Source organism: Erythrolamprus reginae, chromosome 1 (genome assembly GCF_031021105.1).
Source record: "Erythrolamprus reginae isolate rEryReg1 chromosome 1, rEryReg1.hap1, whole genome shotgun sequence".
NCBI classification, from domain to species: Eukaryota; Metazoa; Chordata; class Lepidosauria; order Squamata; family Dipsadidae; genus Erythrolamprus; species Erythrolamprus reginae.
In genome coordinates, this window is record NC_091950.1 from 200,670,468 (window position 1) to 200,696,648 (window position 26,181).

General features: G+C 38.1%; 1 protein-coding gene across 3 annotated transcripts in view; it reads left to right on the forward strand.

Moving 5' to 3' along the window:
• Positions 1-522: 522 nt before the first annotated feature.
• GULP1 (GULP PTB domain containing engulfment adaptor 1) overlaps positions 523-26,181 on the forward strand; it is a 159,834-nt gene continuing 134,175 nt past the window's right edge. For 2 of the 3 annotated variants that reach the window (XM_070731917.1, XM_070731920.1), the window contains exon 1: positions 523-956. The gene's annotated coding sequence lies outside the window, so the exon portion shown is untranslated. The remainder of the gene's footprint in view (positions 957-26,181) is intronic. The other variant, XM_070731918.1, reaches the window with a different exon arrangement.

Sequence of the window (26,181 nt, forward strand, 5' to 3'; positions counted from 1 at the left end):
TTCACCCATCCTCAAGCCGGATTTGGGGAAAGAGATATGAGTCCTGCGCGCTACTGTATCTCTGCTTGGACTCTGAAATCAAGGAAGCCTTACCAACATTGTATTCTTTGTTTGTTTAATTCAGTCAACTCCACCCGAATCTGGGCCGTTCTCAAATAATAAAACAAAGACCAACACAAAGCAAAACGGAGGCGGGTTCCGTTCGGTTGTTGTTTAGCCGACGGACTCTAATCACTTAAAACTTTGCCTCCACCCGAAAGGACAGAAAGGCGAATCCAGGAACACAAAGTTCTGTCTCCTGGTAAAATAGAAGGGGAAGGAAAGAGCCGTTACATTTGCTGGGGTGGTGGTTTAGCAGCCCACCCCTCCCAGCCCCACGGCCGGCCTTAGCCTGAGGGAACCACACACCACCCTGCAGTTTCCAGCAGATGAAAGGGAAGGGTGTGGGGGGGGGGGAGCGAGGCGGGGAAGCCAGCCGGCCAGCCCAGGGCCGTGACGTCAGAAAACTTTCCCTCAGTGGCTGAGCCCAGAAGGCTGAAGCCAAGGAGGAGGCGGCGGCGGCGAGCGGGCGCTTTTCTGTCACGCCGCGCGCGCGGGCGCGCGTGTATGTGTGTGTGTGTATGTGTGTCCGCTGTTGCGAGTCGCCTGGGTCGTCTCAAGGCAGGCGGCTGTCGCCGGGGCTGCAGGCTTTGGCCCCTCCGGAGCCGGTCCTCGGCTAGCTCTTTCGCCGCATAGTCGCTCTTCCAACGCGCACGCGGAGTCCGGGGAAAATTCCCTGGCTGGAATTCGCTGAAGTTGGACGAAGGGAGAACTTGATGACTTGGCGTTGGCTTCGGGATTCCTTTCGGCGACTGACAGCGGGAGGAGGAGGAGAAGCAGGAGGAGGAGAAGCAGGAGCGGAGGGGGAGGAGGAAGGAGGAGGAGGAGAAAGCGGGCGTCGAGGGAACTCTGGCTGGGTTTGTTCTTTTTTTCTTTTATTTTCTTTAGTTTGTCTTCTCCGAGGAAGGAAGGAAGGAGCGGGGCGGGAGTGGAAGAGCCTGACAAGAAACTAAGGAATGGCTCGGCTTGATTTTGTGGCGGCAAAGAGCGCGCGTGCGCTCGTTGCCCGAGGGAAGCCTGTTGAACGCCGGGTGGCTTCTCTAAGGATGCTGCGGAAGAAGAGGAGGAGGAGGAAGGAGGGAACAATACCTCCGCTACCCCCCCCCCCCACACACACACCGCGGGGCTTTCGTGTAGGCGCAGCCGCTGTTGAGGGCTCGAAACTTTCCGTCGGCGCGCGGACGCGACGACTTGAAGGGTTTCTCCCCCCCGCCTCTGGGGAGTGTAACCCGCTCCCGATTCCCTTTGGTCTCGGCGGAATCCCGCGCTTTCCTTTTGCCTCGCTTCTGATGCCGCTTCTTGGCGTGGCCTCACTCTCACTTCTGAAACCAGCATCTTGCTCTCCGTTTAAAAAAAAAAAACAGGCGGAAAGTTGGCGCAGTACTTTTTACTTTCCGGCCTTGGGGGCTGGGGGGAGGAAGGAAGGCGCGCTCGGGAAGAGGAAGCGAGATGCGCGCCTCAGATCTCTTAGGTGGCCTTTGCTCGGATTTTGCCCGGCTCTCCGGTTCTTTTGTGTGACCCCACGAGTTCCCTTTACGGTACCAGAGCTCGCCCACGTTCGTCCAAGCAAGGAGCGGTTTTAGACTGCATTTGGGTGGGTCTGCCATCAAGAGCAAAGAAATATTTACTCTTGAGTAAAACTTGCCTGCGACCGGAAGATCTGGTGTAAAAGTCGCTCTTTTTTTTGTCCCATGCCTCAACTTCGTCGGAAGCGTTAAGCTTTGGTGCGGTGGCTTCTTCGTTTGGCGTTTATTGGGGAGCTGAATCTGGGTTTTTTCCCCGGTTATAGATCACGCGGTAGCGTTTTCCCTGCTTTGTTTTGCTTTTTACGTTTAGATTAGGTAGGGTGGGTGGTAGTTATCTGAGGTAGTAATCAGTGGATTCCTGTGTTTGCAGGCTGCAGTCCAAAATTAATGTCGGCAAGTATCAAATCAGGCAGATTTTTCGGCCCCAGGGGAATGTTTGGGTACCAGCAAAAGTTACAGCTGATAGAGCTGAAAAGCATTAATTGAGAAACCTGTTATTGTGTGTTCTATAGCCATATACTGCTCATGGGAAAATATTTGAGGAAGGGAGAGGTTTCAAGACAGAAACCTCTCATTTTAAAAAAAAGTCTATTTTGGACTATTCAAGTATTATTTTAAACAACAACAAAAGTTAAAACAATGGGTGTTGATTTTTAGGCTGCAATCCTATATCTAATTTCTTCAGAGATTCTGTAACCTACTAATGCCTAAAATTTGATCTGCAACTCCTGCTGGGATTCATTTTTCTCTTTTGATCAGTGGTGAGAATGTAAATTTATTACATAAATTTGTACCATGCCATTCTATCACAAAACTTTTGGTGGTTTACAGCAATAAAACATAGTAGGACATCACAACAAGCTCAGATAAACTTAATTCCTAAGTGTACAGTAAAAAAACCCTATTTTAATCCCTTTGTTTACATTCTTCAAAAATCCCAAGAAAATGTTATGTTGTACACATTTCTAAATGTGTACGTATGTACGCGTATGATGTTTTCAGTAATGTAATCTAATGAATTTAAGGATACAACCTAATGTACCTCCTAAACTTACTTGGAAACTTCAGCTCCTGGAACTGAAAGTTGTAAGAGTTGTAATATTAATACAAGCATAATTTTTTAAAAAAATGAACCAGAATTTAACGTAAAGTTTCCTGTGTTTGCAAGATACAAAGTTTATTTGAGAATCAAAAGAAAGAAAAATGATGGTAGCTTTTGTGTTTCTACAAAAGATGATGAGGTGCTGGTTCAGCTAAAGCATTTCACTCTCTGAGAACAAACCTAACATCATTGAAAAGATTAATGAACACAAGTTACTTTTGCTAACTCATCCGGTTTTATGGACAAAAGCATACATGTGACTAAATTCCTTAAAACATAATGTGTGGAGGTGGGGCAGCAGCATCAGATTTTAATTTAAAATGGGCTGCAGTAACAGCTTGAACTTTATTTTCCAAAACTGCATTCAGAACAAATGAGGGAGAGGTTTAAAACATAGTTCTGAAGAATGGAGTTTTGTATGATTTTTTTCAATTAGTAGCTCGCATACATTCTTTAATACTAATTATTTCTGATCTACTGAATTATATAATACAAATCCATTTAAATTTCATTTTTGATATGAGAGATGTCAGTCAAGGTAGAGGAGTACAGTTTTGTTCTTGAATGCTTTGGTGTTAACTATTTTCCTCTGTCTAAAGGCCAACACTGGAGAATGATATATCTGTTGCTGTATTATATAAGCATATGGCTGTATTTTCTTTTTATGACGATAGTAGTCGTTTTTATCATAATTATTACCTCAGTTGCTGAAGTGCCTATAAATCTGTGAACACTATCTTATCTATTTTGAAAGCAAAAGTCCATGGAGTGTGCCAAGTTTTTTCAGCAAGGAGAAGGTTCTTCTTTGTGAAACTTACAACATCAGTTGATGTTACTGTGGCTTACTTAATATGGAGGCCAACTATTTTTGGCTATAGAATTACCAGGTGCCATACAATTAAGCGCTTGCAATGCCACTAATTAATATATTTGCTAAATGAATAGGTAGTACTTATTTTACTTGCATTTTGATACATGATGGTACTTAGTATGCATTTGTTCAAACATTTCTCATGTTTTGTTGTACACTTGTCATTTCCCCCCAGTAAACTTTCAGATAAAAGGTTCATGTAAAAGCTTTGAAGGCAGAATAGGAAGAATCATAATGTTTTATGCTGCTTATTTGAATAAGGGCAGGCAACTTTCCAAGCTCATAGTATTCTTTCAAGGTAATGGCGAGATTGAGGATTATGTTTTATACTGGACAAATTCCAGAAACCAATATAACTCTCAGGTTCTGACTCAAGTAGATGGTTTATGTTGCAGCTAGTAGCTGTTGAAGGAGCATTCAGTTAAAGTTCAATAAGAAAATATATTTCCTAATTACATTTTTTTTTAAAATGGAAACCTTACCTGATGGCTTTGATCATGCTTTCTTCTTTCAGTGGTAAAACCAAAACAGTAGCTGATCATTACTAATATGAAGCTGTAGTGTGCTGAATCAAACACTGCAACTAGCAAACACAATGGTATGTTAATGCAAATTAGCAATAGCTCTTTTGATTCTGTGACCATTGTAGACTCCTTTACTCAATTCAACCTCTATAGTGAGGGTTTCTCATTCAATCTTTCTCTTTTCATTTTTAAGAAATAAATTGTTTTTTATGTTAATTATTTTTAGTGAAAGTAGGTTGATTAGTGATGGTCTAGTAATAGATTATCCCTGTTACTCTGCTCATTATTGAACCAATTCCCAATTCTGTTAGACACTAAAGGTACAATCATATTTAAAGAAATACTCCTTTGAAATTAAATTATACTGATCAAACAATTAGTTAAAAACCAAAGAAGTCATTAGAAAGTCACACTTGTCTAAAGCTGTAGTGATTCTATATACACATTTAGGCCTAAGTAGGAAATGGCGTAAGTAATTAAGCTTATAATCATGCTTTATTTAAAAATGGTCCTTTAATTTGATGTCCTTTTGTTAAAGTTACAACTTTATAGGTACCCTTCTAAAATCCTGTGTTTGGAGTGTACATTTCACCAAATCTATTTTCCTCCACTGATGCTTAATTTGGTACTTAATTGGTACTCAATACTTGTAATACTTGTTATTTTCACAACAATGACCATTGGGTAAATTATAATTTCTGTATGATAATTCAAAGAAGGATTTTCCCCCTTCAGATAAGTCTGAACACCAAGAGACCTATTGATGTCTCAGCACTCAGAGATCTGCAAGTTCAACCAGGAGCTACATATATTCTCTTCCATTAAATAAGTAATCAATAAACACATAAAGTCAGCAAAGATTTACTCGCCATTCAAAAGAAACAATAAAAAAATAGGGAAATAAAAAGACCAAAACATATTATTTCCAGCAGTCTTCAGTTAAGTAGGGATTAGCATCAGACAGACAAGCAGAAAGCAGTATCAAGAGGAAAACACTAATATTGGCAGGGCAAGCTGCTATATATAAAAAGGAAAGTGCTACTCATTAGCAGTGATTGTGTTACCTAGTTAGATGATGAAATGTCTGTGAACAAATTTTGCACAACTAGCAATAAGATTTCTTCAGGAATACTGGAAGCTGGTTGATTCTGGATCATATTTTACTCTACCCAGTTTAATAGGTACACTATTATTTACAATCTGATGTCTTACTTAGATTGACTGTAGATGGCATGAATCAGTCCCATCTGTAGTTCTTTTAACACGGGGGATTCTCTGAGGCACGACATGGATAATCCATGCAACATAAGACATCTTGATTACTAGAAAAATGGAAACAATTTACTTGTAAGCCACCCAGAGCCACTTTTCTGAATGAGATGGGTGGCAAACAAACAAACAAATAAATGAGTGAATTCCTGTTACTTGTCTCAGCTCCTGCCAACCTACCCTTTTGAAAGCATGCAAATTCAAGTAAATAAAAATTGATACATACTACGTTGATGGGAAGTTCCTGTATGTATAGCCATGCTGGCCACATGACCACAGAAATGTTTTTGGACAACACTTGCTCATTTTGCTAAGATTGGGGATGAATCCGCCCCGTGAGTAGTGCTTCTTAATCATTTTCTGTTATGCCTCCCCACCCCCACCTCCACCAGTGGAGTCTGTTTTCAATTAGTCAGGCATAGGCTACCATGGTTCTCTTTTGACATGGGGCCAGGCCAGCTTAATTAAGCCAATGTTTTGGGGTCACTGGCCTGGCCCATAAGCGCTACCTCTGCTGGGTACTTGTAGTGAATGTGGAAGGAGGCTTTAGGGTGTCATTTGAAGCTTTCACCCAGCTGCAGAGGATGTTCTTCCTTGTCCATCAGCAGGTTTGCCATGCCAAGAACAATAAGAACCCACACAGCCTCCTCGCCCTGCCTGGCCACCACCTCTTCTGGGCTTGGAGCAGCTTGCAACTGGGAAAACACTCTCCAACCAGGGGAATTAATTAAGAGGGACCATGCATGTTCCCTGGGGCCCACACATGCCCCCCTGGCATCACTCTGTGCCACCCCCAGGGTGAATTAGAAATAATTGGGTAGGGGAAATCTTATCTTTACCTTTATGGCCCAGTTATTATTATTCATAATCCATAGTTTTGACTGAACATATTAAAGGAAACCAGAAAATAACAAATCATTCAACAGATCCTGGTTAATCAAATTCTGGCATAGTGAGATATGTGTATCAATTCCAAACTTTCATGTCATTACAAATCTTGAAAAAGATATTTAGTAGGGTTTTTCCCCACTGCCAAATTATAGTGCTATCTTTGCCATTCTTGAACTTGGAGAAAACAAACTAGTATTAAATTTACTAGCCTCTTGAGTGATCCATAGTTAATCTCTGCTGGCAATCGGTGTTAATCACCTGATTCCCTTCCTAGGTTTCAAATTTTATATGCTGCAAGGCTGCCCTTGGACAGGGTTGGAATAAGCAGGGAATCTCATTGCAGCTAAAGATTATTTAAATCATTTTCATTCATGAGTTGAGTTTAGCCTGAAGGTTAAAAAAATGTGGCCAAGACATGTTTGCGCAGGATTTAGGTCCAAGTGTGAGTAAGGTAGCACAGGGCAGAGAAAAATGTATATCAACTGTAATGTGCAAATGTTTTTATTTTTGGGGTGGGGTGGGGGCAACTCACATTTGTTCTATTTCAATTGTGATCGTTATTTTTGTTAGCAGGCCGAAGTATGTATTTATGTTTCTAAGTTACAAATAGAATTAACTAGTAAAATGATTGATGAATGGAGGAATAATTATTTTCTTTCATAACATTACTGCACATTCTTTACTGGATAATTTTCAGAATATGTGGTTGCATTTTAAAGAAGGATTATTGGATAAGCAAAGCTATTAGCTTGGCTTTCTCCCATATTTATTTATTTTTAAGCCAGGTCTCTTACATTTTGCTTATGATAACCAGTCTGCAGGAGTATTGATTTTTTAAAAAATAAAAAAATATTAAATACATTTCTCACCCACGTGTGTATTGATATTGATATTCATGAAAGCTAATGTAATTAGTAGGTGTTTATCTGAAGCCTGGAAAGAGAACATTCTTAATCCAAAGCAGAGCATCTTTGTGAGTGATTATCACAAACAAAACTCAACAGAGACTATCTGAGGCAGTCTCTCCCCACTGAAGGAAAACAGATGTCACTTTCAAAGATGTATTATCTGATGCAGGAGAAAGACTGTTCTTAATATTACAAGAACATCTTTTGAAGATGTTGCACTGAAGTTGTAGTACTGTACTTTATATCTTTGGTTTGCATATTTCTTGTTTAGCCTAGTTCAGGGGTAGGCAAAGTTGGCTCTTGTATGACATGTAGACTTCAACTCCCAGAATTCATGGGATAGTATGATTGGCTCAGGAATTCTGGGAGTTGAAGTCCACAAGTCATACAAAAGCCAACTTTGCCTACCCCTGGCCTAGTCTCTTGTCGTCTGACTCAGCTGAGATTAGACATAACAGTTCTCTACGTTGTAGCACAAGTTTTTAACCACAATGTTTTGTCAAAAAACATTTGTGACCCTAAAAGTTAAAGAAGTCAGACTCTGGTTGTCCCCTGAGATACCTTCTATGCTAACTCTCAATTCTTCATCATCTTGGACAACTTTATTCCTTTTTTCCTTTTCCTTTTCTATTAATGCTGGAATCCTTGGTTTTCTTTTCTTTGTTTACTGATGAAAATAAAAGAAGCAGTCTTTTTTTTTTTTAAAGAACTTCTCTACCAGCAGCTAAGTAGAAGCAATGTGAATAAACATAGCTTGGATATCTTAAAATTGGCAGCTCTCAATATGCTCACTATATCTTCAGTAACACCGTTTTTGTCCTTGCAGAATATACCACAAGGAGAATGTTTTTGTAATGTCTGTTTTTCATTCATGGCCTGTTGAAATTTCATTCAGTTCCAGTGAACTGAAATCTAGCTACTCATCAGATTGGTTAGGGTGTGTTATTAAGGCATGCATAAGTGTACCACTGTGCCTACCGTCCCTCTCCTACTGTTCTATAGTGCAAATTTACCTATACCTACTTGCTTTTGTTTATGTTTAGACCATACCTATTATCTTGTACACGTTTTAGACAAACGAACAAATGAACAAACAAATAAATAAATAATAGAATAAAGGACTGCATAAGTAACAGTACATCTGTAGCTAGGGAAGCTAAACCCATAACAGTGCCCCTTAATTGGTTTCATATGTGCATAATTTAAAGCAACAATGTCTCTTGGTTTTTTCCCTTTTTTTCTTTCAGTTTTGCTCACAAAGAATCTAATAATGAAAGGTACACATTTCAAAATTAATATTGGAATGCTGTAATAACATACCTGTTTGCAAATGTAAGGAAATAATTTGTAGAAGCTACTTATTAAGACGGAATGGTACTAATACTCATGTCATTGCATGCCAAACAATAATTGTTCTTAATTGTTAACAGTTGCTTCTGCTCTCTGTGTTAGAATGCATTGCTATATGAGAATATATGAGTGCAAAATATGGAGGTTCATAAATGGGTAACATTTATCTATTAATCAAACAAAAACACATTATGAAAATTGCCATAAATGGGTGTTTATCAATTCGGATAGCCTAATGTTATTTTACTTGTTTAATTAGTTTAATTTTCAAATTTGTTTTCAACTAAATTTCAGAACAGTTTGCCAGAAAATAGTAGAACAGAAGTTAAATGAAACTATATAAATAAAACCATCACTGCTTATATTCAGTAAATACAAAAATTAGGGCAAATTCATTTAAAATAAAAAAAATTAAAAGCAAATGTATTCTAAAAGGATCTGTTCCTGCGATAGTTTTCAATCTGGCAGGATACATTATTATTATTGTTGTTATTAGATTTCCCTGGCAGGATACATTATTATCACCTCTATTTTGTAGATCACAAGGTGGCATACATATAGTAGAGTCTTGGTTATCCATCCTTTGGATATCTGACATTCAGGATCATCCAACCTCGCAGCTGTTTGGGGACATGGCTGTAGGCATTTCTACACCTCCAGACACACACACCCCCAACATGGCAGCCGCAATGGGGAAGAAATGCAATTTTCCTCTTTAGCTAAACAGAATCGGGCAAGAATTTTATTTCCTTCTTTAGGGGGGCATATTAGACTTGCCATGACATACAAAAAATCAACAAGCAAATCTCTGGGCTGTCTTCTGTTTGGAAAAAATCCCCCCTTCCTCTCCCACCCCCCCATTACCCGGATAGTTTTCCTAGAAATCTTGCTGAAATATGACCCTCTTTCTGAAAAAAAATCCAGCTTGTAAGGAGAGGAGAAGCTTTGGGAACGAAGCGGGGGGGGGGGGAGAGGAGAGGAAAACTTGGACCAATGTGTTCATTTCATCTTATCTTGGTTACAGGATGGTTATGCTGAGAGGAGCCAGGGCGGGAGAGACACAGGTGCCCAGGCAGGCGGGTGGGTGTGCGAGCGAGCTGAGGGGAGTCAAGTGGAGGGCAGCGGGGGCCTGCTGGCAGGAAATGTTTGCACTGGCAGCAGCGGCGTCTTGGATAAGTGGGGGGGGGAGGAAAGAGCGTGCGAAGGGCGGACAGAATACCCATTGGCTTTTAGTAGTTTGCAGGAGCCGGGGCCTATTTATTTTTATTTATTTTTCTCCTGCCTTGATTTTGAGTCGGGTCAAGGCCACATACAGTAGAGTTTGGATTATCCGACATTTTTGGCTATCCGACTATCAGCCCACACGTTTATGTCAGATAATTGAGACTCTACTGTAATAGCAATAGCAATAGCATTTAGACTTATATACCGCTTCATAGTGCTTTTGGAAGGCACTATGAAAGATGGAAGGCTGAGTCAACCTTGAGCCGGTGGTGAGATTTGAACTGCTGAACTACAGCTAGCAGTTAACTGAAGTACCCTGCAGTGCTGCACTCTAACCACAGTGTCACCCCGGCTTCCACCTCCTGTTTTTCCAAAACAAGAGTCCTGTGAAATGATCTAGGCTGAAAGAAAGTGATTGACCCAAAGCCACCTATTTACTTTTTTATGCCTAATGGAGAACTAGAACTCACAATCTCCTAGTATCTAGTCCAGAGCCTTAACTATTATCCCATATGGGTTTTCTGATCATTTCTTAGGAGGGGGGTCATAATTGGGTTGCTGTTTCTAAGAAGACTGTGTTCATTCATCATCATCATTCTGTGAATCAAAATAACCAGTGGGACTGTGAGTAGAACCTTGACTTATGGAACACAGTTGATCCAACCCAACTTTTCTAATTGCTAAGCAAGTCCTGCTACATTTTATGATCTTTTTTTTTTGCCATGCTTGGTAAGCAAATCATTGAAGTTGTTAAGTCAATCATGTGGTCCTTAAGCGAATCTGGTTTCCCCCATTAACTTTGCTCATCAGAAGTTCTTTAAGAAGGTTGTAAATGATAACCACAAAACCTTGCGATCCATGATAAAAACATGCTGGTTGTCAACTACCCGAAGTTTGATCACATGACCAGGTGGATTCTCCAAGGGCCATAGGTGTGAAAATTGGTCACAAGTAACTTGTTTTCAGTGCCACTATAACTTTGAATGGTCATTAAATGAATAATTGTAAAGTTCAGCACTATCTGTAGATGAAATGGCATTACAGGAGTTTTGGGATTCCTAGCAGTTGGGGATAACAAGCAGGACAAGTGACACAAAACAGCATTCTTGTTCTGTATTTGCAACCTGACACGAGATAGAAACACTCTAAGAAATTTGAATATTCAGAAGGGATTTTAAATTTACTTGTAATTTTAAAGAAAGTTTTGCTTATAGATGAAACTTTTTTTTACTATCTTGAGTCTCTGAGTAAAGTCTCTAATTAAAGAGCACAAATCCTGGAAATCAATATGTATAACAACTCCATGTATTGCACCTCTGTATGCCAGGCCTACTTCAGTTTGGAATCTGAAAAATAATGATTCTCATTCTCTGAAGGCAACCATAATTCTCTTAAATGGTTGGAACATAATGAAATAATTGGACAGAATGTTGCTTGCCCAAGTGCTTTTATTTATTTATTTTGCATCACTATGAAAAGAAGCATTGGGAAGCAAGGGTGTGTTTTTTTTTGGGGGGGGGGGGTTTCCCTCATTTAGAAAGAGTACCAAGTCTTCTCTGATTAGTTGACTTTAGTGTCAATATTACCTCTTAATATATCTATTTTTTATCATTTCTTTACCAGGTGGAAAAATATAGGAAAAGGCATTGCTTCTTATATATCACTGCTGTGCAATTTAATGCAGTGATGAAATCCAATTTTTTTTTACCTCCGTTTCTGTAGGCATGGCTTGATGGGCATGGTGTGGCTTGTTGGATGTGGCTTGGTGGGCATGGCGGGGAAGAATACTGCAAAATCTCCATTCCTACCCCACTCCATGGGAAGGATACCACAACATTGTCATTCCTTCCCCATTCCTGGGAGAAAATATTGCAAAATCTCCATTCCCACCCCACTCTGGAGCCAGCCGGAAGGGGTGTTTGCTGGTTCTCCAAACTACTCAAAATTTCTGCTACTGGTTCTGCAGAACCTGCTGTATTTCACCCCTGGTTGAATGTTATATTTAAATTAATTTAAACAATCTATATACCAGTGTCCCCCAACCTTTTCAGCATCAGGTATTAGTTCCGTGGAAAGAGGTTTTTCCACAGATCGGAGGGTGTGCGGTTGGAGTGTTGTTTGTTTGCATGGCTTGGTTTCTGGCCAGTCCATGGACCAGGGTGCCAGTCCATGGACCAGGGGTTTTGGACCCAACTATATACTTAGCTTGATATTAGGTACTGTATGTTGCAAATGCAATATTCTATCAATTACTTTTAGAACTTCAGAAAACTTCAGACATATTTGAAAATGTGATAGAAATTTAATTGGATTTAGAGGTTTTGTTTAGATGTCTTGGTATTTAATTTGGCAAATATCCATAATAATGCTGATTAGAGTGCAGCTTCTGAGTAATATTGTTTACAGATTAAAACATGCATATGGAGATTCAAAGGACCCTGATCCTTTTATCCTTTTACAGGTCCTTAAATATTTGGCTGCTCCTCTGGGAGTTTGGGCTGGGAAGCTGAGCAAGCTTTCCAGCTTGATTAATTTGTATTGTTCTTTCCTGCAATTGGAATGATTTCTGTGAATTCAAACACTAGTTATTTGACTGCTGTTCATCTGTGTTGATTTTGATCCTTGTATGCCACACCCAATCATTATCATGAGATAAGCAGCTATATTACAACGAGCCATGGAGGCGCAGTGGGTAGAGTGCAGTACTGCAGGCCACTAAAGCTGACTGCTAGATCTGCAGCTCAGCAGTTCAAATCTCATCATCGGCTCAAGGTTTACTCAACCTTCCATCCTTCCGAGGTGGGTAAAATGACTCTGTTAAAAAAGTGCTATTGCTAACATGTAGTCTGAGGAGAAGGGCGGAATTTTAAAAAATCAAGCAAGCAAGCAAGCAAGCAAGCAAGCAAGCAAGCAAGCAAGCAAGCAAGCAAGCAAGCAAGCAAGCAAGCAAGCAAGCAAGCAAGCAAGCAAGCAAACAAACAAACAAACAAACAAACACACACACACATTAGTGTTTCTCAATCTTGGCAACTTTATGATTTGTTAGAGTTCAACTCCCAGAATTTCCAGTCAGCAAGGTTGAGAAACACTGATATACATCAATAGGTAGAATATGCCCAACCAATTTTGTCTTGGAGTGATTTTGGAAGTCTATAGTTTTATCATGGACAATGGATATAATAGTTAAACTCCTTGAAAACATCCACATGTAATTTTAGCCAAAAGGATGAGAAGCAATGAAATAACTGAGATAAACAGATTTACGAAATTGGATGAATTATCAGAGTACTATTAATTTTAACCTAATAAAACAGTACATGCACGAATGATATGCATGTTCTGGAAATATCCCTCTGGTCCCTTGGCTTATCCTTTTGCATCTGCAAGAGAACAAAACAGGGAACTTGTGTTAATTATAGATTTTCCTTTGAATATGTGCAAGATACTGTAACTAAATCAATTATGTCCATTATATACTTGTCTTTCTAAAAGCTGTTGATAATAGTCTCCAGTTTAGCTATAATGAGAAAATGGAATAGAATAGAATTTTTTATTGGCCAAGTGTGATAGGACACACAAGGATTTTGTCTCAGCGTACATAAAAGAAAAGGATACATTTGTCAAGAATTATGTGGTACAACACTTAACGATTGTCATAGGGGTCAAATAAGAAGTGAGGAAACAATCAATATTAATAAAAATCTTAGGATACAAGCAACAAGTTACAGTCATACAGTCCTAAGTGGGAGGAAAAGGATGATAGGAATGATGAGAAAAACTAGTAGAATAGTAGTGCAGATTTAGTAAAGTCTGACAGTGTTGAGGGAATTATTTGTTTAGTAGAGTGATGGTGTTTGGAAAAAAACTGTTCCTGTGTCTAGTTGTCTTGGTGTGCAGTGCTCTGTAGTGACGTTTTGAGGGCAGTAGGAGTTGAAACAGTTTATGTCCAGGATGTGAGGGGTGAGTAAATATTTTCCCTGCCCTTTTTTTGACTCGTGCAATATACAGGTCCTCAATGGAAGGCAGGTTGGCAGCAATTTGTTCTGCAGTTCTGATTATCTGATTAAAAGGTGATTAAGCTGAGATTCTTGTTTGATTTTGCCACTTGAATGAAAGGAGGCATAAAATGGTTGAAAATGATGTGTGTGGAATGTTTATCCAGGATTAATAAATGAGGATTAGATTTAAAGAAGAAATGAACTTTTAGTACAGTAAAACTGTGCAGTGCAACCCAAATGTTATATTACACTGGAGAATTTACTACAATATGTTCAATGTGCTTAATGTTACTGATTTATCAATTTTATTTTTAAAAAATGAGTAGATATGAAGATCACTACATGCTTGACATGGAAGATCTGTATTGACTATCAGTTGCCTATCTGATGCTTGCTATTACTTATTTTCTATTTGAATAGTTTTGAAGCATTTGTCTTTTGAAGTTAGACATAAAAATTAATTGTTTCAATGAATTACTTTTAGTTATGTATTTTATTTTTTAGAATGTGTACATGGTATGTTTGAGGTCAGATTTGAATTATAAAACTCTTCAGTTCAGGGGGACATAAGTAGATTCGTGATGAAAATGAAGGATTTGTTTTTGATATTTCATCCTTAAGGAGATTGAAGAATCCCAAAAGCTTTTTGTTTTTATTAATGATTTTTCTGTGGCTAAGGTTGGGGTGGTGGGCATAACCACTGATAAGATTGTTCCATTATTATTATCTCTTTAAATTTAATGGCTGTTCAATTTCAGTGGACTCCTTAACTAAGTCACAGTGTAATGTACTGCAGGGATGTGCATGCTTTGAAAATTATTTATTATGGAAGAAGTGATCCAGAACATGCACATCTGTGCTATTCATTGAAACTGCCAAACTTCCTTCCCAGTTTCTAAGTGAGCCTGAAAAAGAAGTGCTGCTATTAGATTAATGGAATCTATCAATTAAAGTTAATGCTACCCTTAAAATAGCACCACTTTTTTCATCTTGTGCAGCAGCTTGCAAAAAGGCAGGTATTAGCTGCAAAGCTAACATGTAGTAGCTGCAAAGGGAAAGAAGTGAGGGAAGAAAAATAGAAAGATACAATATTCCTCAGTTTATATTTCTAGATTATTTATTTATTATTTACAGTGCTCACTTGCCCAAAGGAGACATTTATAATAACAATAACAGCAACTATTAAAAGCAACTCATTTAATCTAATCCATCAGAGGCAGATTTTTAAGGCCTCCTTGAGAAGCCATTGCACTTTGAAACAGTTTTGAAGTGGCCTATGCATGGCCCATGTTAATCCAGTTCTGCACATACTTGAAGAGTTACATCATTAAAACGATCTTTTAAATTTGTTTCACTGTTTCAATTTACTGTTTCATTTATCACTGTCCTCCTTAATTATGTGACAATGTATCTCAATGTGTCTGTTGATGACTTTGTTTGAATGTCAAGATTCCAGGATTTCCCTAGTGTATTTGGTGATTTAGCTTGGTTTAGGATGTTTTCACTTTCCCAGTTGAAATTATGGTTAAGATGGTCCTTGCATGAAGCTTGCTCTATCAATAAACACATTGAGATAAACATATTTACACACCATTCAAAATTAAAATAAATTAAAGACAATTAAAGAAAACCTAAGAAGAAAAGGACCAGAAAACATTTTCTTCAGCAGCCAACACCCAAATAAACAAATAATATCATTCCAGCTAGCTCAGGAGGAAAGATTGTTGTGCAATCTTTCCTAACATGTTTGAATGAATGTTTCTATACCAACAGTATCCCAGCAGTATTGTGTATCCAGATCCAGTAGCAATAGGTATACATGTTCAATGAAATAAAATTTCTGTAGACTGGTCACTTGAAGATAAAGCTGAAGATAAAGATTTAACTCCCTCCCTTAGTCCAGGAGAATGGCATTAGTTGAATGTTGAAATGCACTGGCAAATGCATGACAACAGAACAAAATAACATAGTTGGAAGCAGTGTTCCCTCTAATTTTTTTTTTGGGGGGGCCCCCGGAAAAGTATAGTGTCTGAGCGGCAGTCCCTTTGGGACTGGGCGACACAGAAATAATAAACAAACAAACAAACAAATAAATAAAAAACCCACCCTGTTTTGCCTCAGAGAATTTCAAAATAAAATACTGTACTGTGTGTCTATAACAGTGAGCTCATAATAGGGCAACTCTATCAATATCAAAATGCCACTTAAATAGTTGAGCTAGTTTCAAACTAGATTTTGATTTTCTTTCTCTCTTCCTTACTCCCATTCTTTTTCTTTCTCTTTTTCTTCCTCTCTTTTTTCTATCTGTTTCTCTCTCTTCCTCTCTTCCTCTCTCTCTCCTTCCCTCTCGGCTTCTGGGCAGGTTTGGAAAATTCTGAGTTGTTTTAAGTGAGAGATTGCTCACTGCTCAGCTTAGAGGGAACTATGGTTGGAAGGGATCTTGTAGATCATCTACAACCCCCATTCCGCCCAAGCTGGGGAACCTACACCAGTGATGGTGAACCTTTTTTCCCTCAGGTGCTGAAAGAGTGGATGTGCGCTATCATGCATGCTCAAGTGGCCACACCCATAATTCAATGCCTGGGGATGGCGAAAACAGCTTCTCTCATCCTCTGGAGGCCTGTTTGCCAACCTCTGGTGGGCTCAATAGGCTCATGTTTTGCCCTCCCCAGGCTCCCAACATCCTCCCCCATTCCCCTGGAGACTCTCTGGAAGCCAAAAAACTGAGCTAGGGCAACAGCTCGCTTGCCAGCAGATATGACTCCGTGTGCCACCTGTGGCACCCGTGCCATAGGTTCGCTATCACTGTGCTTCCCTTGACTACCACTTGTTTGGGGTCAAGGGAAAGGGAGGGTCTTGCCTTCTCTTTCTGCTCAAGATCCTCATGGACAATTGGTGGGCCACTGTGTGACACAGAATGCTGGACTCGATGGGCTGTGGCCTGATTCAGCATGGCTCTTCTTATGTTCTTACACCATTTCTGACAGATGGCAGTCCAGTCTCTTCTTAAAAGCTTCCAGTGATGAAGCTCTCACAACTTTTGAAGGCAAGCTGTTGAATGGGTTGATTATTTTCATTGTCAGAGAACCTCTCCTTATTTCTATTTTGAATTTCTCCTTGATCAGTTTCCATTCATTATCATCCATTATCATTATCGTTATTGTTGTCATTATCAGACTACATTAAAATGTGAGATTTTTCCTGGCGAGTTTATATTTTTGAAGGGGTTTTTTATGATGTTTATGATAACTGTCTTGTCTGATGTTTGTGATAAGAGTCTTTGAGAAGAAGTGGCATGCAAATATTGGAAATATATCATCTGTTTCTATTTTCCTATTGTATCTGCTTCTTGATAAGTAGGGGTTTCCAGCAGAAACCATTTTTATCAAATAACTTTTCCCAAAGCAGCTTTACTGTAGTTATAAACCAGTACTTGAAATGTATATACAGTATTTTAATTTCCTGTTAAATGATTCTGGATTCTATGTATGATATATTAAAATATTCCTTTTGGCAGGAATGCTGTATTGGGAGGATCTGCTTGAATGGCCTCTATAAACTGTTTTGCATAAACTTAAAAAAGATTGGGTACAGAGTACAGTATTAGAACTGACTGCAATAGCTTGCATTTGCATTTTTGTTTTGTCGGACTCTGCAACAATCTTTCCATCCATCTTTCGGTAGTCAGCAGAAACAGTGTCATCTGTCCTTCAGCTGTTCTCAAGACAGCATTCTGTTGGAAAAGTAACATACATCTGTACTTAGCATCTGTTTGGAGATGTCTCAGGGCATTTATTGGTCTAGTTTGTGCCATTAAAACTGATACAGAAAAATAATGTTCACAGTGATTTATCTCTGAATTATTAATTAGAAGAACATTGATCCACTATTTATATATAACTTCTTGTGAATTAAAGATAGACATTGTTATTGTAAAAAAAAGGACAAAGGACTTTTTGGTGATTTATGAATCACCCTCTTACTTCCCTCTCCTGAATTCTATATTTGAATATATGTAGGTAATTCTATGGGACAATGTAATCTCATCAAACAATGATAAATTCTGTGAATGTTTTTTTTAACACAATTTATATTCATCCATTAGTCTTTTTTAAAGCTTCCAGTTTCATAAATACTACCATCAGTTTTGAGGGAGAGAAAAAGGCATCAAATGTTTTTTTTTTTTAAATGTCTGAAAAATTATCCTATAACTGTAGTGCCCAAAAATTATAATTGGTGAGATGAGAGTGCATGAGAGTTTTAGGAGGAATCAAAATTCAGATATAAATATAAACTAAGGAAGAGAAATGCATCTATGTTAATAGAAGGCTAACTCATTAAATTTAGCTATTGCATTTCCTAAGAGATAGTAGTATATAATGCAAGCAGTCAACAATTGTGTTTGCAATTAGTATGTTTCTCTTTAATTTGTACTCTTGGGTCTGTAGTCTTAAACATGGGAAGACTGTTAATGAATTTTATTTTCTTGGATTGCAATGGTAAATTTCCTTCAGTGTTGAGGTATGCTTTCTGATGTTCTGAACATCTAATTTTCTGCAGCTGAACTTCTTTCCTTATCTTGTTTCAGGACTGACAACTTACTATTGATTCTAATATTTCTTTTAAGATTATAATCTTTAAAAAAATATTAGAATCAATAGTCTTGAGTCCCAATTATTTGGATTTACACAAAAGGAATTTTTTTTTTTATAAATTATGAATTCATCTGCAGTCCTTGATAAAATCCATAGTGGGAAGATTGATGCAAGAATAGGAGATCTGTTTAGAAGATCTGCAATTAATAGTAAAAAAAATACTCTACTTAAGTATATCAACATATAGATATAAGAAGTTGGCCTCAGTATACAGGGCAACAACACCATTTACATACGTACACTTGTCTGACCGTGTACATATGAATAGTAGAAGATGGGAAGAGTTCAACAGATGTGAATTCAATAACAGTAAAGTTACTCAATACTTAAAGTATTTTAAGCTGATATTAAGACCTAACTCAGCAAATTTAACTACTATGGAATATGTTATTTATAACGTAAAAGCAAATCCATCTGGATCCCTGATTCTTTTATAACTTTCCGCAATCAACATTGTAATCACCCTTTTGTCACTTATTCTCCCAAAAACATTTCTTTAATGTCCTTGAACATATCTTTAAAACTGATTTTGTTAAGGATTAAAGGAAACCCAAGCCCTAGATCCTATATCACTTGTCAATTGGAAAGATCTGGATAGTTGAAAGGCAATCAATAGACAATTTCCCAAAGTAATTAATAAATTAGGCTTGGCAGTACTTTGTATCTTTAACATTGTGGGTTAGGGTACTTCCAACCAAGTAAGAGATATGGTTAATAAATTTAGAGGGAAATAAAACATTTACTGATTCATAGCACAAATATCCTGCCATTCAGCAAGTTAATTGCTAAAATATGTGACGCCTTGTGAATACGTGGTTTTATCAAAACCTTGACTGAAATACCACTCTGAGGCTGCCCCTGTTAAATGGTACCCAGTATTCATTGCATGCACTGCATTATGAACCAGTCATTTTGAGGTTCTGTAACAATGTTCGGCACATATGTGTATGTAGGTTGAAAACATTTTCGGTGGCATGTTTGAGAAAGTGCTGGCTGAAGTAAAGTCTACCGAGTTAGCATGGCTGAAGTTCAAGGAACACTGTACAGTGGTTCTACTTTGTCTAGGTCTACTAATTAATATTAACATGGGATCAAAAGCATTATCTTGATCCAAGCTAAAGTATTTTTTGATGAAACAGACCTGCTAATTTTGAAAAGATAAGTAGGATAGGATTTAGATAAAGCGTCGAGGGCCTTTACTAGCATACATTCTTGATTTAGAATGTGATAGGCTTATCCTGGAAGAAAACCACATGTCCATGGAATTGTTGGAAATTAAATTTAACTTGAGGGATAAGTTGGAATTTTCATTTTAATTTTTGTCTGAAATTCATAGATTGCTCCACATTTCCTATTCCACTTTCACTGAAACATTGACAGAATACTGATACAGAATTTTCTTTTCTTTGTTTGATTTCCTATATTGACTCCAATGATTTTATCTCTTTTACTTTTACATGCTGACCCCATATTCTTATCTCTTTCACTGGTTTTCTTTTAACACGCTTTCCCCCTTAAATCAATTCTCCTTCCATCTCTTTATTATTTTGGAAGTCATATCCTTCCAACCATGGAAATCCTTCCATATTTTTGTCTCCTAGATGACAATGATTGATTTTGACACCTGTTTTGTAAAGTGTGCATTTTGTCATTGAGCTTGTAATCATTTGGAATGGAGTTGATTGTTTTCTTGGATCAATTTAGCCGTGATACTCATTGTTTTACAGATACTACCTCAATGAAACTGAGACATGGATTTTAAAAATGGAAGCCTAGACAGTATTTTGGCCATTTATATAAAACTGAAGGGAGATAATGCTACTTTGGATAGGTGATTAGTAATTAGTTTTATTTATGCTGTTATAATTGGTTCCAATTTGTAGGTATAATTGTATATTTATATTCTATACCATTTTTCATATCTCTGGCTTTGTTTCTAAGCTGAAGCATTAAAAGCCTTCAGTGTTTTCTGTACTTCTAATTTTGGATGGGGTGTTCATAATAGCAAATACCAACATATTCCTGTATGCGACTGCTTCTTTGTGACTGAAGTTTATTTTAGCTTTATTTTATTCATTTGGAAACAATCTAAAACCTGAAAAGTATAGATCTTTATCCTTGAGTACAAAGTAAAGCCCCGAGTCTATGGAGAGGAGCGGCATACAAATTTAATAAATGATAATAATAAAATAATAATAATATGCAAGAGTCAGATCAAGTTTCCCAAAATAAAGGAATCTTGGGAGTTGCAGCACTATTTCTTGGTTTTTTATAGACCCAGGAACTATTTGGATATTGGATAGGCAATACTTTCTATTAAAGCTGTGATTTTTTCCCTGAATATAGAAGGATCCTTTGAAGTAAGAACAAGAAACATCTGGCAAACATATTGAAAATTTATGGAAATTGGGGCTGTTGATGTAAATGTTAAAGAAAAGAGATGTAGAGAATTCTGTAGTTATATCTTCAATAGCCATTTGTAAAACTGATTAATAGATTTGAAAGGAGTTGAGTTGTCCTTGCCTTTTCCCTTCATCTTGGGGGGAAAAAACTTCTGAGTAATGACAGAAGGCTGGTCTGAGTTGGAAAAACAAATCTGGCATATATTGTAGTAGTAAATAATAGTTACCTTAGTAACAACTCAAATATAGTCAATAGAGCACATTTCTTGTTCAATAAAAGACTGAGAACTAAGAATATCAAGTGGAATATTGGAATTTTGACTGATGATAGAGGTAAGTGGTATTTTGGGAAAAATCTTGGTCAATTGAAAAATGCATTAGCTTTGGAGAAGCACTGTTAGCTTCCCCACTGAATAAGGGAAACTTGCATCTTCTATTGTGTTAATATCTATTACATAATTACTCAGGTTGCTTATTTCAGTTTCAGCCTAAGACATAGTGTCATACCCAGGAAAAGAACTTGAGGAACAGAGCCAATGGTACTGTGGATGCCCTAGTATCATGCCCTTATCATGCATAAAATGGTCTTCTAGATAAATGGTGGACTGCTAAGTAAATCTGAGCTCTATAGCACCCATCAAAATGGTGCGTTTTTCAGGTTTTGCATCTCAAGAGGAAGCATTTCAAATTAAAGTGAAGGACCAGAATTCAGACAGAAAAAAGATGGAAAATCCTCATGAGCTAAGAGGTCTGTGAAGAACAACCCTTATTCTGCCTGAACTTCTCTCATTTTTTAAATTCTATTTATTTATTTTGTCAAGCATATATATCATTACAGACAAAGTATAAACATGATTGTGAATACATAAGATAAGTACGTATGGTTCTGAGTATATGAAAATGCATGGGGACATTAGGACAGGAATGGTAGGTACACTTGTGTGCTTATGCATGCCCCTTACAACCACTTAGAAATGCGGTGAGGTCAACGGTGGACAGTCTAAGGTTAAAGTTTTGGGGGTTTGGGGAAGAAACTACAGTCTGGTAAAAAAAAAATTGCAATTAAGTTTGGAGTGGTTTATGTTTACATTTAGCTTTTCTTCAGCTTAAATTACATAAATTTTGCACCAAGGGAACAGCAGTTTTAATCTTAAATACTGAATTTTCTAGTTCTTGTTTGGACAAAGAAGGGAGTTAACACCCAAAGTGAGATGGATCAAGGTTGAATTGAATTTATGGTTTAGCTACCCAGTTCACAGTAGTAAGGAAGGGAAGCCTTCTAATTATGACATACTGTATTTTGTAGTATCATGCAGTTTACCACTTCAGTAAATTCCATTATTGAGCATTTTGATAATGATGGTGGTTAAATAATTTCTACTGTGTGAATTGGTAAACCAGATCTAATTCCTTAATCTACTTTTTGGTAGTTTGTCCTAATCTATATTTCTGCAGGACAATGAGGTATGAGAATGGATTGTATTATTTCAAGATGCAAATGGGGAAAGTTCCTTTTTTAATAATTTAAGTAACACCCCACTCCAGAGGAGTTAATGCAATGGAGTCCTCTCCTGAGATGCAGTTTTTAGTAAACAGAGGCATGTGTCTATAGGACAAGTTTTCATTTTATATAATCTGAAGTCTCATGATAAGAGCAGTTTATTCTACTCACATTACTTTGCATATGTAAGCCAGATCTCTGTCTCAGTTGTTAAGGACCAAGATAGGGTAGATGAAGTGTAACAATGTCACTGGCTATTCAGGCCATTTTAAACAGTTCTATTGATGTTCCAAGATCCTTGTTCCAAGATCCTTGAAATGGTCTTGCCTGTTATAATGGTTATTTTCAAAATGCTATAATAAGCAGTTTTTGAACACTTTTCTCCACTTGATTCAAAGGAGATTAATTACTGCCACTCTGACAAGCTGTATATCCTCTAAAAACTATCTTCTTTTACTGAGCTCTGTTTAAATAATGTATAAACATTATTCATATTTATTCTTCCTCTCAAAAGTGATTGTACATTGTGCTACAATCATCTTTCATTGAATGTTTGTAATATTGATTGGCTGGACTCTTTCTTGCTGTATAAAATTGCTTACATAAAAAAGTAAAGTTTCATTTAAGATTCTCCAAGATATATTGATAACCTTATGTTGAAAAGAGAATCATCTTGATATTTACAGTGTTTTATATTCCTGATTTGTGTTAAGAAAGCATTCATTCATATATCATTTTCTTAGTGAAAAATCTATACATTAACAAAACAACACAGCAACTATACCTTTTTTGCTTTTCTTGTACACATCTATTTTATACATATTTGGAAATCTGCTTATATCTCACTGTCCCTTTTGTATATTTTTGTGATAGTTGTAGGTTGTCCGTTTCTATCAGTTCAAATAATTTTAATTTATACCAGTAGGATTTCTGGCATTATTTAAAAGGTCCACGATACATAAATGGTTGCCAAATTTATAGTGTTAAATTAATCTTGAGTTAGTTTAACTAAAATCTCATTATTTCACCAGAATAGCAGATTGTTTTACTTACTCACCATAAATTTGCAAGCAAGAGATTTTAGAAACAGATTTTACTTATTCGTTATTCAATGAAATATATTTTAGGTAATGAGTTTCCCAGTCCTTTCTTTTTCAGTCCTGAAAAATTTCTCTTCAGACTTGGGATTCCTTCTAAACAATGTGAGCCTTGTTGCATAAACTAAAATGCAAGAAGGGAAGTTGCCAGGAATGAAACAGAAGGGACTTGCACTAATTGACCTTTCCCTGTGCAAAATTTCTAAGCCTAATTTTGGCTATTTTGCCTCAAAGTAATAAGTTGTGGCGTAATACACATTCATAAGGAAGACCTCTGACTTTCCAGGGATATATTTAGGGAGTACAGAGGAAGGAAAGGAGGAGGGGGGAAGAATTTCTTCCTGTTACACATGTATTGAAGACAGCTTCTTAATTACAACCTGATCTGTACAGAAGTCCTTGCTGCAATTTTCATGTTTGCACCAAACTTATGGATCTCATGGATGAGCAAGTTCATGAAGGTTCATGAACAGACACAGACTCAAACTCAACCCAGATAAGATGGAGTGGCTGTGGGTTCTGCCTCCCATGGACAATTCCATCTGTCTGTCCATAAACCTGGGGGGAAATTATTGACCCCCTCAGAGAGGGTCCGCAACTTGGATGTCCTCCTCAATCCACAGCTCACATTAGAGAACCATCTTTCAGCTCTGGCGAGGGGGACATTTGCCCAGGCTCGCCTGGTGCACCAGTTGCGCCCTTTCTGAACCGGGACTCACTGCTCACAGTCACTCATGCCCTTATCACCTCAAGATTCGACTACTGTAATGCTCTCTGCATGGGGCTACCTTTGAAAAGTGTTCGGAATCTTCAGATCATGCAGAATGCAGCTGCAAGGGCAATCATGGGCTTCCCAAGATATGCCCATGTTACACCAACACTCTGCAGTCTGCAGTGGTTTCCGATCAACTTCTGGTCACAATTCAAAGTGTTGGTTATGACCTATAAAGCCCTTCATGGCATCGGACCAGAATATCTCTGGGATCTCCTTCTGCCGCATGAATCCCAGTGACCAATTAGGTCCCACAGAGTTGGCCTTCTCTGTGTCCCATCGACTAAACAATGTCGTTTGGCGGGTCCCAGGGGAAAAGCCTTCTCTGTGGCAGCCCTGACTCTCTGGAACCAGTTCCCCCTGGAGATTAGAACTGCCCCCATCCTCCTTGCCTTTTGTAAACTACTTAAAGCCCACCTCTGCCATAAATAAAATTAATCTGAGACAATAATTTAAATTAGGATCAATTAATATAAAATCAGTTTTTAAATAAGTAGTTCAAAATTCATCAGTCAATCAGTCAATCCAGGACAGGATGATAATAATGTCTTTAGTAAATCCTTCTTTAAGTGTGTTGTAATTATAAAGTCATCCACTAAGGGTGCAATGTAATTCAATAGGGAATACAGAAAATGGAAGCAGGGGGAGGAAGAGGGGGGGAAGATGACAAAGCAACAATCTTAATATTTGCTAATACCCCCAGAATTCGACAGTTCAGTTCCCATTGTTCACTCTCCCCCAGCTATATCCACTCTGTTCTTTTCATCTAATCTCAGCCAATGTCCTCAACTCCACACGGCAGCCCCCAACTCGCCTCAGTTTCCTTCCTCCGCATTCTTCTTCCTCCGCACTCCGACACCGCCCCCTTCATCCCCCCTTGGCACCAGTAACTCTCACCTAATGGTGCCATACAGGGGATTAGGCTGCTGTTCCTTGTCCACCAGATGACATCCCTAACTCCTCCGTTCTTCTTGAACGACCTCCGGCGCTGGCAGTCAACCGCACCCTCGGCATCCTCGACGTCCTCAGTCTCACAAAACAGGCAGACACATCCTGGCCTCGGCGGTGGCCTCCGCTCTGTCCTCTCGACTCCTCCATCTCCTCTGTCATTCCATCGCTTCGGCACCAGTCACTCTCACTTCCTGGTGCCTCGCTAAGAAGGTCGGTCCATTTATCAGGTTTTTCTCCATTCTTTTCTCTCCATCTCGGCATTGGGCATCCAGGAGTGGATGCCATCTTCCACTCCCCAGGCAGTTTCTTGAGGCTGTTTTGTCCCTAGCGCCACATAACACATATAGCAGCATTCAGTTCTGACCCCCCCAACACGAAGGGCTGAAGAAACCAGAAGGAATCAGACAATGTCTGATCTGGATTGACTTATTTTCCAATGATTTTGCCATTGTCTCAGAGGAGCGGTGAGTCCTCCATCTTCTCACCGCTATCCCGGAACCGGAACCAACCGGAACCAAAACATATTCTGATAAATATAGTATTAATATAGACTGGATGAATTATTTACAAATAAAATCAAAATATAAGGAGGATTTTAAAAAATGTTGGTTTTCAACAAAGTAATGAACTTGATAAAATTCCTTTTGGCCCCAAAGAAAAGATGATCTCTAAAATCTATAATTTATTCCTTAAATAGGTTATGGTGGAAGAAGAAGTGAAATCCACAATGATAGCCTGGGCCAAAAATTTTGGCTACACCATAAATTTAAATGAATGGGAAAAACTCTGGAATAATAATTACAAATCAACACTGGCAATTTCATTCAAAGAGAATCTATATAAAATGTATTACCTCTGACACCTACCTCCCGCACGTATAGTGAAAATGTTTCCCAAATCATCCCCAATTTGTTGGAAATGCAAAGAAAAAATTAGAACTTACTATCATGTCTGGTGGACATGTGCAGTAGCAAAAAAACAATTGGAAGAAAATTAAAAAGTATTTGGAACAAATAATAAAACAAACTATTAATATGAAAC